This window comes from Lynx rufus, unplaced genomic scaffold, assembly GCF_022079265.1.
Source record: "Lynx rufus isolate CCGP_SWC_20201006 ecotype Redwood Valley unplaced genomic scaffold, mLynRuf1.p SCAF_10, whole genome shotgun sequence".
NCBI lineage: Eukaryota > Metazoa > Chordata > Mammalia > Carnivora > Felidae > Lynx > Lynx rufus.
The window spans coordinates 4,364,703-4,379,309 of NW_025814824.1; the positions used below are offsets into that span (position 1 = coordinate 4,364,703).

Here is a 14,607-nt window from a genome sequence, read left to right on the forward strand (position 1 = left end):
GAGGAAAGACTTTGCTGCCTATGCAGCTGTGGGTTTCGTCCTTGGAACAGGCTCTCGCTTTAGTTGCACCAGAAACATTTTCCACGTCCTAAAGAGAAGCGAGAACTTGGTAGCTTTGTGAAACATACAGGTGTGATTTCTGGAACACACACGGCTTCTTTCTCCTTCGCGGACAGAGTTAACTGTGTCTTCATTTGCAAACCAGGCACTGAATCCGGCTTGAGTCACCGGTATTGTTCTTCCACTGTAAACTGGCCGTTTTGCTAGCGAAAGTCCAGAAAAATCTCCGGGCGCGTGGGCTGATCCCAAGCTGGCATTTTTAGATGCTTGATAAGAGTCACAGAAGAAAGCACGGAGACACTGTGCTCCATTACCCGCTCCGCCCGCACCTCTCCCCCACAATCCGCTATGAATCACGCTGGATTAACAACACGTCGGAGACAAAGACACTGAATTACATATTAGCATTGCCTGCAAAGACGTTGCGTTGAATGTCCTCGGCGAAGTTCCTTGGGAGAAGTCTCAGCTTGTGAACCAATCTGCATGTAACAAAATGAGAGCAAGGGTCAGAGAGAAACAAAGAATGTTTTTGTGACTTACTGCAGTCAGCACAGAGTTTATGTGGCAGATGTTCATCCGGCCACGCAATGTGGATGACTTCATACGTGGGGGGGAAGGCTGTTCACCACTGGCTTCCTGCCCTCCAGGACGACATCATCGCCACTCCTTGACGGCAGTTTTTATGAGCAGTGTGGAACGCTGTGAACAGAGCCCCGACCGGTTGTGTTTTTAAGCAGTCCTGTTGCTCTAAGGCAATCCCCAGTGGATTCTGTTTGTGTGTTCTCGAATCCACATTCTGATGCGTGAGAGAAGAAAATGAAGTCTGTGTTTACATTTTAATTCACGTTTTAAGTACCTTTCCCTTTATGCTGTGTCTCCTGTAATTGGTGTTGTTACTTTTGTACTAATTCAAATAGAGCAAATCTACAAGTGTGTGAAATGCTAAAGTAAAAAAAAAAAAAATTTTTTTTAAATAAAATGTAACCAGCTGGTAAAAACTTATTTCAGGATTCTGGTCCAAGTTCATGTCCCTCCCTCGTGGCCAGCTTAAAGCAACAAAAATAATGAGCAATAAAGAAGAAAATACCAACAAAGGGTGGCTGCCAGATATAACAAATTTGGGGCCGGACTGAGACATGACACCCAAGGGCGTATGCGACCCCCCACAGCTCTTTTCCATGAAAGGTTTTCCATAAAAGGGGTAACACAGCCCCAAGGGGTCCAACCCGAGGTCCTGGCCCGAGGCATCCACGCTGGGCACTGCAGGTGAGTCAATGTGGGCAGGAAAGCACCAAGAGGATGTGGAGTCGTGAGAGAATCCTCCCGAAGGCCACCTGAGTTGGGGCACCTGGGTGGCTCAGTCAATTAAGCGTCCGACTCCTGATTTCAGCTCAGTTGTGATCTCGTGGTTCGTGGGATCGAGCCCCGTGTCAGCTCCGCGAGCCCCGTGACGGTGACAGTGACACCTTGAGCCCGTTGGAAGGAAAGGGGAGGACGTGTGGTTGGCAGGGGGGGCGCACTCTGTCCGTCTTGGATCCTCCCCGAAGCAATGTCCAGGATGTGCCACAGACTCCTTGGGGCAAATAGCGCTGACACTCTAAATAACTCAAGCAGCTTCCTTCATTCGGCTGTACATTCTGGTTCCCTCGAAAGCACCCCCAACCCCGCGTGGACTCGTCAGCCCTTGCCAGTACTGCTGACCAGGTCCTGTGGCTCGGTGGGCACAGCCGCCTTCCTCCCGTTCGGGTCCGGCAATGCCAGGCTGTTGGTGCTTAGCCTGAGCCAGAGTTCTCGGCCTGGGAGCGAGTGGGGACGGTGGGTGTGAGCCCCGGGGGAGGCACGTGGGGTTCGTGGGAGATGGGACCGTGAACCATCTTTGACAAGAGGCGTAGGCCAGCCCTCAACGGGCAGGGGAGAGCCCCTCGCGTGGGCTCAGAGCTGGGGGACAATCGGGAGGGTCGCTATTTGGGAAGCGTGCCCCCCATGTCCCCGTCCTGCACATCAGGGCCTTGACCGCGTGCGGCCTGTGCTCTCTTCGCCGCGAAGCCCGGCCCTGACGCCTGGCCTTCTCGGTCCTTCCACTACAGGCGATGAGAACCTCTTCACACGCGACGAAGGAAGTCTCTGACTTCTCGCTTAGCTTTCAGTTGCAAACTGGTTTATCTCAGCCTTCCGTTCTCTTTCCCAAAGGCCAGTCGACCCAATTCCATGTTCCCCATAGTTACTATTTCCGCCACTTTTCTCAAACCCCTGCTGCACCCCCAATGCCAGCTTTGCCCACAGCTCCTCCCCGTGCCCCCCTGTGTGTGCCCGCCTGCCCTGGTGACGCGGGCTTCGTTGCTGGCCGGCCAGGGCGTGATCCAGCGGGAGACTCCCTCCTAGGTCCCATCTTGGGGCCCAATCCTGATACCCACTGTCACAAATTGGGGTCCCTGGTGAGCAGCCTCTGAGAAGGAGAATGGCACGTGGCGGGTGTTAGGGGAGCTCCTGAGATCAGCCCCCGGGGGACGGAGTTCAGGAAGCAGGGCTCGGCAGCAGGGGGAGACAGGGTGACAGTGGTCCCAGCAAAGGCGTGAGCTGCTCTAGCTCTCTCTGGAACAGGATGGCCCTTCGGAGCTGCCTGAGCGGGAGGGATCAGGCCGGGCTTTATTCCCCTGCATCAATCAGTCGGTGAAGGTGGCCTCACCCCCTCGGTGAAGGTGGGGCCCGGGGGTATCTTCAACCAAGCTGGTCCCCAAAGAGTGCGGGCAGCCGAGAGCCGTTGTCCCATGGCTCTCCCCACGGTGGGGACGCGGGGATCCCGCCAGCTGACGAGCCCACGGCAAAAACGGAGGCAGAATCCGTGGCAAAGTCTGCTTCACTGGGATGGGAAAACAGAAGTGACAACCCTACACCCCGTGAAGAGGTGCTTCCAGAATGAAGACATTTCCCGTTAAGAGAATCGGCTGCCAAGAAGCCTGCCCTCTGTAGAGCGCATTTCAGGTGAAGGACAAGCCGGATGGGAGGTCAAAGCGTTAAATCTAAAATAACACGGACTTCCTGAAGCACTTCGTGAAAAACTTAAGAGCCCAGTGACGCCAGAGGTAGGAGCGGGTGGGGTAAGTGCTCCGAGGTCCCAGCGCTGGCCCGGAGAAGAGTCCGATTGAGACAGAGTATCCATTTGTGTTGGACTCAGGTAAGGCAGCCAAGCATTGTGTCATTTTGTAAAAACCGTTAATTCTGCCCAAAGAATAGAAAATGAGTGTGTAACTTTGCAACCAACAGAGACAAAACTAGAATACAAAAAGTTCTCGGTCAATACACATCAGGTAAGAAAGGAAGGAAAAATCACAGAGCAGGTGGGACAACAGAAAAAGGTCCTGCAAACACACGGGTACAGAAGGCATGGAATCAAGAATGAGAAAAGCGCCAGCTAGGGCTGAACAAAATCAGGTGGGTACAGCCCACCCCAGACAAGGTGTACTTTAAGGAAGAAAAGCTCTATTCGAGGCAGCGGAAGTCACGGCAGAATGACAGAGGACTGAATTCACCTGCGTGAGTTACAACGTAGCCTCAAAATAGGTAAAGCGAAACGTAATCGAATTACAAAAATTCACAATCACAGTGGGAGACTTTATTACACAATTCGCCAAATCGTAACCACCGGAAAATTCAGAAGGGGAAGATCTGATCGTGACCTTGACCTGACAGGCCTGTACGCCATATTTCCTGGAATCTGAGAGCCCACCGACTGTCACGCACACCGTTAGTTGACGGGCCGCTAAAAAGAAAATAATGTCAACTGTGGCACAATGATTCCTCATTACTTAGAATTGTGATTCCACACTTACTGAGAACGCTCTTTCATATTTAATCACGTCGTCCTTATGCATACGTGAAACAGAAAACGCAAGAGAAATAACCTGTGTGAGGTATTTCTAAACACCTTTGAGGCTTCTTTTGTTTGGACTCTACTTAAGACCAGGAGCCATATTCAATATTCGCATTTCTTCAATATTCACGTTCTTCAATTCAATATTCACGTTTCTTCACACATTAGGATCCTCAGTGACGTCAGGAGGGTTGGGGTTATGGTGTTCCTGAGAGAGAGCTCCATTAGTGTCCACCCCGTGATGCCATCTCCAAGACCCTGGTGCTACCTCCTATCTGGAGGTGACTATGGATGCGCATTTCGTCCTCACACGGCCCTTACACAATCTGCCTGTTGGAAGTTACACGTGCGTTCATGTATACACACAGGCCATGACAGCACCATCACGGAGGGTCGCGTGCCCCTCTCCGGTTACAAGATGCCTCTTAATTTTCAAGACATTAAACCGTGCAAAGCATACACCTTAAGATCATTAGAATACAGCAAAACGCCGTATCCAGCCGTCCCAGAATATGCAATATTTGTAAGCACACGCAGAACAGTCACAAAAATTGCCCACGTGCTGACCTTAAAATGAGTCTCCCCGCATTTTCAAGAATTGTGTAATTACAGAGTGTGTTCTCCGGTCGCAGTCCCATTATGCTAGGAATCTGTAACAAAGGGAAGGCTAAAAAACTTCCTGTATATTTGAAATGACAACTATACTTCTAAATAATCAATAGGTCCGATGAGAAATTATAATGGCAGTTCAAAGCATTTTTAATTGAACTTAAGAGAAAAAAAAATGTTACTCTCAAACGAGTATGGAGTTAATCCTCGAACAACGTGGTTTGAATCGTGTGGGTCCACTTGTATATGGATTTTTTTGATAAATACAGTGCAGTCCTATAAACGTATTTTCTCTTCCTTATGGTTTCCTTAATAACATTTTCCCCCTCCAGCTCACTTTATTGTAAGAATATAGCGTATGATACATATAACCTACAAAATAAGTGTTAATCGGGGGGTTATATGATCGGGAAGGCTTCCGGCCCACGCTGGGCTATCAGTAGTCCTGCTCGGGGGCGTCAACAGTTATATTTTCTTTTTTTTTTTTTTCAATATATGAAGTTTATTGTCAAATTGGTTTCCATACAACCCCCAGTGCTCATCCCAAAAGGTGCCCTCCTCAATACCCATCACCCACCCGCCCCTCCCTCCCACCCCCCATCAACCCTCAGTTTGTTCTCAGTTTTTAAGAGTCTCTTATGCTTTGGCTCTCTCCCACTCTAACCTCTTTTTTTTCCTTCCCCTCCCCCATGGGTTTCTGTTAAGTTTCTCAAGATCCGCCTAAGAGTGAACAGTAGCCAAATTATATGCGGATGTTCAACGGCGCACGGATGTCTGTGCCCCTAACCCCTGCGTTGTTCAACTGTACTGTACGAGGAAAGAAGGAAAAAGGAAATTAGGAAAGTAACACAGAAATCAACCCGAAGAAAGCAGAAGGAAGGAAAGGAAGGCAAAAACAGATACTAATGAGGCAGAAAGCCCAGATGCTGACCCGCGGACTGATTTGTTCCTGGTCCTTCGAGGTGGGCAGAGCCCACACCGGAAGGTTCCACGAGCCGGGTGTCCTGAGGCCACACTGCAGATTGTTGCTGAGATTTCTGCCTCCAGAAGAGGCCCGTCACGTGACCTTCCTAACTCAGCAGAGCGACCTGACGTTGTCTGGGCCTTGCTCCTTTCCCCCGCCCGGGGCTTTGCCAGTTGGGACCATGTTGGGTTTGTGTCACTGTTCTCCGAGAGCGGCCAAGGGTCAGCTCCTTTGGTCCGCCTGGGGGGGGGGGGGCGGGATGGGGGGAGCTGTTAGAAATACAGAGTCTCAGCCCCCCGCCCCCCAGCTCTGCTGATTCAAAACCCACCTGGAGGAGGAAGAGCCTCGGAGGATTCCCACAAGGCGTGAGAGACGCTGGTCTAGAAAGCTCGCCGGAGAGGATGCCGAGTTTCACCTGAGCTTTTGGGAGCCACAGGCAGGTGCGCCCCGAAGGCCCTGTTCTCCGGCCAGTGAAGACCTGGGGTGTGTGCTCCCCGCCATCCCCACCTCTTGCCACACCTCCCCTCACAGCGCTGGGGGCTGGGGGTGTTTCCACGCCCCCTTGTTCTTCTCCTCTTAGGCACCGGCTGGCCGCCCCCCTCCACCTTCCGCCAGGCTGTCCCATAGCTTCATTTAGGGGCGCTTGCGCCTGGGGCGTGGACACCCTCATACCGGAGGGCGGGTAAATGACCTTAACGCCGACTGACTCATTGTCCCAGGAGGCAAGGGGCGAAGCCCATCCAGCTCCGGGGTGAACAGGCAGAAACATTAAAAGGGGTCAGAAGGGGGAGAGAGAAAGCAGGTCACGCGCCTGCCAGGCGAGCTGGGCAATCTCCCCTCCCAAGAGGGACGTGCCAGGAGCTGGGCCGAGTCACGCCACCCTCCTGGCCAACTTCACCGGAAAGGCTGAGCGTCCCCCTCCGCGTGGGGTAAAGTGTGGCTTGTTCGTTTGCAAGTTCGGAGGGGGGACCTCTGTGTGGTTATAGAAAGAGCCTGGTTTCAGAGGAACAGTCGTCTCCTTCCCCCATGTTAGGCTAAGGGTCGCTGTAGGGCAGGGAAGTGGCCCAGCTCTGTCCGGAAGGAGGGCTTGATGGCAGAGGAATCCACGGCACGGCAAAGGCACAACCCCTTATTGGTGGTGTCAGGGATCCCGGCATGTTTCATCAGGGACTCCGCACACTGGACGTTCCATCCTCCATGGAGTGCTCAGGGAGGGGGGCCAGAACGGCCCCTGCGGCCCACCCGGGAGAGATCACATTCAAGGACGCTTCTGCCAAAATACTCTTTCTAATGTTTATTTATTTTTGAGAGAGAGAGAGAGTCAGAGCTCGAGTGGGGCAGAGAGAGAGGGAGACCCAGAATCGGAAGCAGGCTCCAGGCTCCGAGCCATCAGCACAGAGCCCGACGCGGGGCTCGAACCCACGAACCGCGAGATCATGACCTGAGCCGAAGTCGGACGCTCAACCGACTGAGCCACCCAGGCGCCCCTAAAGTACTCTCTTTCTGAGGTGAGCATTTCGGGGACAGACACAGCAGTGTCTGGGTAGACAGAGCTGACTGCTTGCTTTGGGACCCACTGCTCACAATAATGGCCATCACCCTGGAGGCTCCAGTTAACAAACATAGCTGTAAAAACATTCACGTAAACTTGCCTTTCCCGTCTTTGGAAATCTCGTTGTGAGCAATGCAGTTGAGTCCTTCCAACTAAGCAATCAGGGGGATGGATGGCTGGCCCTGGGGAAGGCTCAGCTTCAGAGGAGGAGGGAGTAAGGATGTACATTTTCCCCCCCTTAAACTCTGCCCAATTTCAAAACTGCACCTCTAGAAACACCTGCCGTCATGCCGGTCGTGACCATCATCACGGTGGCTGAGGGGTGTTGGAGGTTCAGTCAGAGGCGGTGGACCGAGCTCTCCTGCCGCAGGAGATGGTCAGCGCTGCACGAGTCAGGGTCCGTGGGGAGGGGTATGGTTGGCTCGTGGAGTCCGTGGGAACAGCGAAGGGGTGACCAGCCAACAGCTGGAGCCGCGTGGGACGAGGGGACCCCGTCGGGCACCTGTAGCCGCACCTCGCAAACCCAGCCTGTGCAAACGTCACTTATTCAAGTAGCCACGGTGGCCCAAAGCAGTGTCGATCCTGCTGGAACTGGAGGGTGTTCCCCTGCGAAGCCGACGGGCTCCCTCACGCGTAGGTCATGTTTTTAAAAGAACAGAATTGCCAAATCTCCCCGACGTGGCGGCTTTCGACTTCTCACAGTGCCACGATGGTGATCTGAACCCTTCTGTGAGTTATTTGCGATGCTTCCCGCAGCTTAATAGAAACCAAACATTTACAAATAATAAGGCCACAGAGGCTCACTGAAATGGCCTGTTTCTTTTCACGAGCCTGGGACCTCGCCAGCCTGACGCTGTTTTTATCTGCGTTTACTGCTGTGAGTTATCGTGTCTGCTGCTACTGAGTTTTGTGTGCTCAGCTATGATTAATAAAAGGGGAGAATTTATTTGTTTTGCCTTAATGAAAGCAATCGGGTGGTGGATGTCATCTTTTAGCTCGTGAAGTCTGTGGGTAGAAATACTGCCTCAGGGCTCCTGGGTGATAAGAAGGAGTTGCTGGCCAAGCCACCGCCCTCCTCTCGGCCATCGGCTGCCACAGTTCCCGAACCCGGAGACGAACTCGGTCAGACCCGCAAGCAGAGAGACGGGAAGGGTCCCACACCTGCTCCCACACGGTTGAGGCACGTGTTCTAGAAAAGCCTATTACTCGAATTTTTCTTGTGTTTGTGCAGAGAACAGTTTGGGGGCTTTTGTTTCCACTGTAGCTTCCGTAACTCCGATTATAGAACCTGAGAAGGATAGCACAGGAAATTAACCATCAGGTGATCCAACTTTATGGCCAGGGGTGCAAAGATCCTAAATATATATGATTTATTAAAAATATAGCAAACCACCATCAAGTAAGTGTATTTGGGGGCTCCTGGGTGGCCCGGTTGGTTAAGCGTCAGGCTCTTGATTTCAGCTCAGGTCAGGATCTCCTGGTTCGTGAGATAGAGCCCTGAGTTGGGATTCTCTCTCCCTCTCTCTCTGCCCCTCCCCTGCTCATGGTATCTCTCTCATTCTCTAAAAAAAAAAATAAATACACATTTAAGATAAAAGGAAGATCTTTTTTTTTTTTTTTTAAAGCAAGTGTATTTTAGGATGGTTCAGCCTTGGTAATTTCTACAAATGAATTTATTGTATTAATTTATCACAAAATTTTTAAAAAATATGATCATATCAATGGAAACCAAGAGAATTTTGCAAAATTCAACATCCTGATTTTTTTTTTTTTAACATTTTTATTTATTTTTTTGGGACAGAGAGAGACAGAGCATGAACGGGGGAGGGGCAGAGAGAGAGGGAGACACAGAATCGGAAACAGGCTCCAGGCTCCGAGCCATCAGCCCAGAGCCTGACGCGGGGCTCGAACTCACGGACCGCGAGATCGTGACCTGGCTGAAGTCGGACGCTTAACCGACTGCGCCACCCAGGCGCCTCCATCCTGATTTTTTTAAGTATTTTGTTTTGTTTTTATTTTATTTATTTATTTTTAATTTTTTGATGTTTATTTATTTTTGAGAGAGAGAGAGAGAGACAGAGCATGAGCAGGGGAGGAGCAGAGAGAAAGGGAGACACAGAATCCAAAGTGGGTTCCAAGCTCTGAGCTGTCAACACAAGAGCCTGACGTGGGGCTTGGACTCACAAACTGTGAGATCGTGACCTGAGCCAAAGTTGGATGCTTAACCAACTGAGCTGCCCAGGTGCCCGTTTTGCTTTTTACTTTAGAGAGAGAGAGAGAGTGCGTGAGCAGGGGAGAGAGGCACAGGGAAAGAGAGAGAGAGAGAGGGAGAGAGAGAGAGAGAGAGAGAGAGAGAGAGAATCCCAAGCAGGCTCCCCTCCAACAGCGCAGAGCCCAATGTGGGACTTGAACTCACAAGTTGTGAGATCATGCATGACCTGAGCCGAAATCAAGAGTCAGAGGCTCAACCGACTGAGCCACCCAGGTGCCCCTGATTTTTTTTTTTTTTTAATTTTTTTTTTTCAACGTTTTATTTTTTTTTGGGACAGAGAGAGAGTATGAACGGGGGAGGGGCAGAGAGAGAGGGAGACACAGAATCGGAAATAGGCTCCAGGCTCTGAGCCATCAGCCCAGAGCCTGATGCGGGGCTCGAACTCACGGACCGCGAGATCGTGACCTGGCTGAAGTCGGACGCTTAACCAACTGCGCCACCCAGGCGCCCAACCCCCTGATTTTTTTTTAAGGAACACTTCAGGACACTAAGAATGAGTGGAAATTGTCCTTCAAAAAGGGTATTTATCAAAATCAAAGACAAATAGTGTAAGCAACAGTAGAATAACTAAACGTACGTAGCTGTTCTAAAGACTTCCTGAGAGCCTTGCGGCCGTAAGTATTTTTTGGCGTATCTTCACATCGATGCTTCTCAGACTTAGCTGGTAACAACCATCCAACAGGAGCCATTGTCTCACCTCAAAATGCGGATGTGCCCAGTGGGACGGGGCATGTGGCTCTCGAACTAGGGTTTCAGGAGACACTTACCATTTGGAGAAGTACTACCCAACCCCTTGTGCCCTTTCAGCCCATTCGTCTTCAGAGTGTCCCCTTTGGGCTCCTCTCCCACGGTGAAAAGCCTTATGAGGCCACTCCTCAACTCTTGCCTGGGTTAAATCACTCTGCTACCTCGACCTCAAAGGTTCCGGTTTCTAATCATAGCCATCCTCCTCACACTGAACTGCCACGAGTTCTACAAACATTAGCCGAGCATGTTCTGGGAACAGGCTGGAAATCCCTCCGGAGGGTTGTGGGCCTGTGAGCTTATACATGAAAGCCATGGTCTGCCTTAAGATTGCTGGGAAACTCAGATGTCCCGGGGTCACAGGCTCCGGGACTCTGTCAGGCCTCCCCCCATCCTGCTTCACGCTTAGGTAAATTGCACATTCCAGAAACGTTACATCTGCTATGGTATAGGTTTGGTTTCCCTCCTTCTACAACTCAACTTCGACAGATTCCCTATTTGCGAAGAGTTTTCACCACCAATGACTGTTGAATGTTGCTAAATGCTTCCTCTGCAGCTACTGAGATTGATTATATTGTTTTTTGCTTTTTTCCTATTAATGTGGTAAAATACACGGATTGATTTAAACAAACAAAAAAACACATTAAGCCACCCTTAAGTTTCTGAGATAACCCTACGTAGTCAAAATGTGTCATCCTGTTTATAAACGTCCGGGTCTGGTGTGCTGATATTCTTGTGAAGGATTTTTATGTCTGTGCTCATGAGGGATGTTGATGTCGGTAATTTTCTTGCAATGCCTTTGTTTAGTTTTGTATCAAGGTTATTTGACCTCATAAAATGAAGTCATTCCCTCTTCCCAGAGTGTTTCCTCTGCTCTACTTTCTGGAGGAAATCATTTTTGGATTGTTGTCGTGACATTTCTCCTCAGGTTGGAGAATTTCTTTAGTGCTTCTTGTAATGCAGTTCTGCTGAAGGTAAATCATCTCTAAGATGTCGTTTGTATTTTTGAAGGACGTATCAGTCAAGGTTTAGCCGGTCCTTAGCAGAGCCAGTCCTTCCAGAAGCTTCTCTGCCTACTGGTCCTCATCCACAAGAGACTTCGTGGCTACATCAGGAGAAGGCGAGCAAAAGGATCCAGCCCTACAGAGAAGGATGCCTAAGGTAGCGACTCTGTCTCCCCACATCCCACACCCCCCAAAATTAATTCACTCCTGCGCTTCCTCCGTGAGTTGTTTCTTTATATTCATCCCTCCTAGGCCGACCCCTGGAGGTGCTCCCCTCGCGTGGACTTCCCGGTGACGGTCCCTATTTCAAACATTCTCCCCCTCTGGCTCAGTCTCCCTGTAAGCGAGGGAACTGTCCTGGCTACCCTAACATTTTAACATATATACAGTAGAAGTTTATCCACTTGGTCAGGGCTTCAAACCTGGAAACAGTACGAAATCTTCGCCCAACTACGTTTGCCAGTTTGGCCCATGGAATTAGTGGAACCGGAGGAGGCAAAAATATGGCACCCATAACGTAATGTCCACTGAGCATCCTAGGAAAAAAGGGCCCGAAAATTTTGGAAAGCACAAATTCTCTCGGAGGCCCAAGATACTCACGGGTGAAATACACCACCGTCTGACTCCTTAGTGTGTCATTCAATGAGGGGTGGGGGGCATCCCCTTTGGGGACACAGGGCAATAAAACGCCCAGGCCTTTCCTTCAACATACAGCTTCAGCGCCCTTACACAAGAATTCTTATCAGCCTTCTTGCGTGAAGCTCAAACCCTTCCTTCAAGGAAAAGTAGTGTAGCTCTTTCGAATTGACAAGAAGATCCATAGCTTTCTTTTTTCTTTTATCCTGCAGAGCAACAGTTAGCTGCTTCTACTCGGCTGCCCACTTTGTCTCCTTCTTCTTTTATTTAAAAAAAATGTTTTTAATGTTTATTTTCGAGAGAGAGAGACAGAATGTGAGCGGGGGAGGGGCAGAGAGAGAGGGAGACACAGAATCGGAAGCGGGCCCCAGGCTCCGAGCTGTCAGCACAGAGCCCGATGTGGGGCTCGAACTCACGAACGGCGAGATCAGGACCTGAGCTGAAGTCAGACGCTTAACTGACTGAGCCGCCCAGGTGCCCCACCTTCCTCTGTTATTGCCTTGCAACCCTCAGTTTGGTCCAATTGGTCTTTCCCAACAACACCTGCATTATCGAGCTTGGCACATGAAGTAAGTGCTGGGGCCTCCTTCCTTCCGGTAGTTGGCCCACTAGCCTTCTCTGCTGTCCACCGAGGCCGTGTCTGGCCCCGATACTGGGTGGGCCAAGCCGGGGGTCCTGTCCACTGAAACTTGTGCTCATTTGCCAATCAACCAAAAGGTACAAATCTCAAACTGTACACATAGGGTGAAGCATACAGCGATGTCTCGTGTCCAGAGTCAGTAAGAGCGGAGTTATTCCATTCAGCCACAAAGGTCCTGAAAATGTGGCCCCCAAAACAGTAAATTCTATTTAATAATGTAAGCATTTGGGGGGCGCCTGGGTGGCTCAGTCGGTTGAGCGTCCAACTTCGGCTCAGGTCATGATCTCACGGTTCGTGAGTTCGAGCCCCCCGCCGTGGGGCTCTGTGCTGACGGCTCGGAGCCTGGAGCCTGCTTCCGATTCTGTGTCTCCCTCTCTCTCTGCCCCTCCTCCGCTCACACTCCATATATCTCTCTCAAAACTAAATAAACATTAAAGAAAATTTTAATGTATTTTGGTTGAAAAAACATCCAATTATAATACACATAAACCTGCCTTTTCCGGTAGCCTGTGGGCCTGAATCACCTTTTCTTGGTGATTCAGATGGTGTGGTAGTCTGAAACCGTCACACCTCCTGGTATTTATACCATTATGTAGCTTCCCCCTGGGGAATCTGGTGCCCTTGTGATTCACCTTAACCAAGAGAGGGTAGTGATGCTTTGCCAAGCCTAAGGCTTAAAAAATCCCGGCAGCTTCACGTGGGGCTCTGAGGGAAGTCCGTAGTCGTATACCCCAAGACCACTGTGCTGCGAGAAGCCCACCCTACAGCCACAGGGGAGGCCGCCAGAGGAGGGCTGAGGTGGACAGACAGCCGTGGCAGAACTCTCAGCCGACAGCCGGCACCCACAGGCCATCTTGGAAGCGGGTCTTCCGGCCCCCACTCAAGCTGTCCCCCCACCATGTAATGCAGAGGAGGGAAAAGCTATCCCCAGCCAGCCCTGCCCAGATTGCAGGAGCAAGAACCACTCAGTGGCTGTTGATCATTAAGTCACCGGATACGGCAGTGGACAGCAGTGGACAACGGGCACGTGGCTTATCGGGGGCGTGGCTATTGAGCTGGGATTGTGCCCGCCCCGGAGCAGGTGCTCAGAAGCCCAGGTGATGCTGTGAGAAAGTCCTTGCAATTTGCTCCGTGCGGTTTTTCTCTTCTGGTTCTATTAGGAGGTCGGCTGTCATTTCTCCCCGAGGCTGAAGTGCTGTCACTATACAAGGGCCCTTTGAGTCTTCGTGGAGAGCTGGTAATTGGGCTCAGAAGAGGGAAACAGGTGAGCACGGGAAGAAAGCGACATGGTGGATGGCTGCTTCTGAGCGCCGGGGGGATTGACTGGGGGGCGTTGGTGCGCACGGGGGAAGAGAGCGCAGGAGAGCCTTGAGAAGACTCACTCAGACGTTAAGTGCTCCTGGTAAACAGCAAAATGGTCTGAACCAGCCATTAAACACCTGCACCCGGGCTACTTAACGCGATCAGCTAGAAGAGAAGAGACCAGTTAATGAAATGTATTTCAGGTAATGTACAGTTAAAAATAGTAAACAGAAAGCTTAGGCGTGAATTTTATGAAGCCCTCAGCAGACGATTAGGTATAATTTTGTACAGTTAGAAGCTTCGGGGTTTTCTTCACCTTCACGATCTCTTTCTGTCTTTAGGAGAACTTTCATTAGGACATTATTTACTGGTTTATTAGCCTGAAGAATCATGCTTTGATGGAAAGTGCCGACAACGCGCCCATGGAAATGGCATCCCCCATCAGCAATCCCGTGGGCCTCTCTTGGAATCCTCAGGGTAGCTCGGCCTGCAGTTATGATGGAGACATCACCTATGAAAGCCGTTATTCTCTATGCCAAACCTTCCATCATTATCAGGGTCTAAGAGCTTAACTGTGTTATAAAGTGAATTTTGAGACTCTGCCTTAATTTTTCCACCAATAGGCAAGTGGTCCAATTGGAAATAAGTACGGTTGACGTTTGAACAACATGGGTTTGAACTGCACGGATCCACTTATATGCGGGTTTTTGTCTTTTTTTTTTTTTTTTTTTTTTTACTGGAAAAAGCTTTATTGTTTCATTTGGTCCACAGCTTGGGAGAGGACTCCGGGGTGGTTGAAAAGCTGCCAGTGGCTACAGAGAGAGGTGTCAAGGAGCCTTGACACCAGGGGGATGCCAGAGGGGACTTCAAGGATCAGAGGCTCCTACCTATGCTCAAGGCTGAGCCTTTCCAAGAGATACCCCACCAGCCCAGCCTGGGGGCCACCAGCCCGT

The 14,607-nt window shown here is 50.6% G+C and overlaps 1 long non-coding RNA gene across 1 annotated transcript; it reads left to right on the forward strand.

The window, feature by feature from the left end:
- The first annotated feature begins 11,094 nt into the window (after positions 1-11,094).
- Positions 11,095-14,352, forward strand: LOC124524896 (uncharacterized). The gene is made up of 3 exons (XR_006965339.1): positions 11,095-11,233; positions 13,513-13,616; positions 13,996-14,352. It is a non-coding gene; the product is annotated as an uncharacterized LOC124524896 (long non-coding RNA).
- Positions 14,353-14,607: the final 255 nt, after the last annotated feature.